The sequence below is a fragment of the Octodon degus genome, unplaced genomic scaffold (assembly GCF_000260255.1).
Source record: "Octodon degus isolate 3935 unplaced genomic scaffold, OctDeg1.0 scaffold00124, whole genome shotgun sequence".
Classification (NCBI taxonomy): domain Eukaryota; kingdom Metazoa; phylum Chordata; class Mammalia; order Rodentia; family Octodontidae; genus Octodon; species Octodon degus.
This window is the reverse complement of record NW_004524700.1, coordinates 8,745,658-8,748,667: the sequence shown is the minus strand read 5'-3', so window position 1 is coordinate 8,748,667 and position 3,010 is coordinate 8,745,658. Positions and strand designations below refer to the sequence as shown.

The 3,010-nt window shown below is 36.2% G+C and overlaps 1 pseudogene; it reads right to left on the bottom strand.

The window, feature by feature from the left end:
• Window positions 1-420: 420 nt before the first annotated feature.
• LOC111812440 lies at window positions 421-1,961 on the bottom strand (annotated as a pseudogene).
• Between the last annotated feature and the right edge of the window lie 1,049 nt (window positions 1,962-3,010).

The window sequence follows — 3,010 nt, the reverse complement described above, 5'->3', positions numbered from 1 at the left end:
ATTTTCTTTTTCCTTTAAATAATGAATTGTCAGTATAAGTCACTGCATTTATGTAACAAAAAATGAAAAGCATAACTATGCAAGTGACTTAAACCCACTCTACTACCAACAGGAAAACTACTTTGGTTCCTCAGGAAAAAAAACTTAATTTTCACAGTTATACTCCAATAATGATATGATGCAGAGAACCAAATTGCAGCAATGAATGAACATGCTTTAGAGAATTAAGCATTCTATGTATCTCACAGTAAAGCTATTGATAAAAGACTAACTAGAACAAATTTGTCTTTAAAATATCAATTACTTTAAAAACTTACTGATTCTACTAAGAAAATACAAAAACATGAGGCTGCAACTAAATAATAGTTGTGTTTAGGCTGTTACTATGCAGGTTAACCTCAAGGCCACAAGCATCCTGCTTCACTGCCACTTGCATTCTGCTGGATTTTGATCCTTCTTTAGACCATAATCTGGATCATTTTCCTCATCTCCTTCTTTCCTTTCCTCATCCACTTCTTCGCCTTCTTCATCATAATCATTCTCATCAACCTTAATGGCTTCCTGGGTGAAGCACAGCATTGACCTTGGGATTATATGTTCCCATAGGAAGTGACCGATTTCAAAGTCTGCAGCAAGAATAGCTTCAGGGACCGGGGAGATGGCTCAGTATAAGCATTTGCCTGGCAAGCACAAGGGCCTGAGTTCAATCCCCAGTTCCGAAAAAAAAAAAAAAAAAAAAAAAGCTTCAGCCTCGTCATCCAGATCTCCACTCTCAGGAACTGAAAGAAGAGCAAAAAAATTAAATAAAGAATTATTGGAAACTGCTTTAGTCACAGTACAAACTGCCGTACATTCCTTATGTGTCTGCTTTTTTTTTTAAATGTTTCATTTTTATATTTTATTTTATGTTTTATTTTAGTAAGGGTCTACAGGGTCTCACTATGTAGATTGAACTCATAGTGATTCTCCTGCTTTCACCCTCCCAAAGAGCTGGGATTACAGGCAGGCAACACCATGTCCAGTCTCTATCTCAGTCTCAGTGTGCCACGGGGGCAGGGCCGGCACAGTTTGCCTGGGATTGAAACTTGGCTTCGTCTTCCTAAGCAGATGCTTTAATCTGCTGAGCTATTTGGCCAGCCTTTCATTGTTAATGGTTTTTAAAGTGACTTTTTTTTCCAATCTATTTGGCGTGCAGTACAGCCCATAATTTCTAGTCCATCAAAAGAAAAGGGATCAGAATCATCTGGTGCAGATCTCATCCGACATATCTTTGTCAACACTTGATTTGTGGCATATTAACTGGACTCAAAATGAAATTCTAAGATAAAACACATGTCCTCCAAATGTTTCAGAATAAGTTTATCATGTTCCTGAACCATGTCACTGAGGAAGTCAACATTCTTAAAAAGTCAACCAAAATTCAGGAATTCCTTCAGGATCTTCTTTTTCTTCATCCTTTTTCTCATCTTCAATTTTGACCTTTTTTTCAGCTCTTCTGAAAACTCATCTTCCTCATCTGGTTTCCATTGACATTCTTCTTCCCTAGGTTCATAAAGTGCATTAACTTTCTCATAGAATTTAGCTTCTACCTGCACACATGTAGCTTGAGGGTTTTTGAGAGCATTTACTCTTCTCTTAACTACCCAAAGCAAGTTTCAATGGATCCTGTTGGTGCATCTAGCAGACCATTTTTGCATCATCTGAACAGTCAACTAACGAGTTTGGATTTTTGTTTATTTACCAGTTGCTGCTTCTTCTAGAGTGGAACAGTAATATATGGCAAAATAAATGAGACTTTCTCACCACTCAGGTCTTCTTTCTTTCTTTCTTTCTTTCTTTCTTTCTTTCTTTCTTTCTTTCTTTCTTCCACCTCCTCCTCTTCCTCCTCTTCCTACTCCTTCTTCAATATCATCCAAATCATGAACAAGTTCACACTATTCTTTGTTGTCAATGTCTACCATGTAGTATATAAGAATTACAAATAACCACAGCTCGGACAAGGAGTCAGGTGGCCGATCTACACAGGGATTGACTCAGGTGACCATGGGCTGGGAGGAGCTAGGGGTTGTGCTGTGAGAAGATGATGCTAAAAGAGCTAAAATGGCTTCTAAAAAGATAGTTAACTGAATTTTTTAAAAATGTATTTAGTACAGGGTCTACAGGGTCTTACTACACAGATCGGACTCATAGCAATCCTCCCGTTTTGAGCCTCCCAAGCACTGGGATTACAGGTATGTCACCACGCCCAGTCTCAGTTCCTGTTTCAATGCACCCCAGGGACAGGGCCAGCACTGTCTAAACAGGTGGTTCAATCTGCTGAGCTATCTGGCCAGCCCTACTTAATTGAATATTGCATAACTAAAAATTCATTTTTATATTGCATGTGATTCTAAAGATGCTGAAAATCAATAGTCACAAAATAATTTAATTTGTAAGATCTATGGATAGATTAGGAGCAAAACACATACTTTACATATTTTCAGAAATTTGAATTCTCTTCAAAATACACAGAACTCTGAATTAATTTAAAGTAAACAACACATATTTCTACTTTCAAAAGTTATTTTTAAAGTACACTCACTTAACTGATTCCCTGGCAAATCTGTGCTTTTCATTTATACAACACCATTACTTTATGTAAAATTTTGTGCTTCAGGCCATAAAATATTATCTAAACTCAGAAAATGTATCTTATATTTGCATATTCAAAGCTCCTAATATTTGCCAGGTCTAAGAAATATTGCACAAACACTTTAGTTTTACTTTAAGCAATTTGTCATTGTACAAGTTATTTTTCTCTAATTATTAGAAGGTGTTTTCCATTAGTGCAGTGACTAAGATTTTCAAAACATTCATTTGGAAGAGAAAAAAATTACATGTTATTGATAATAGACCATTCTTCAAAGTGCCAAAAAAAGTTGTGTTATCTGATGAACATTTTATTAAAAAGTAGAGCAGAACAGTAATATATGGCAAAATAAATGAGACTTTCTCGCCACTCAGGACTCAA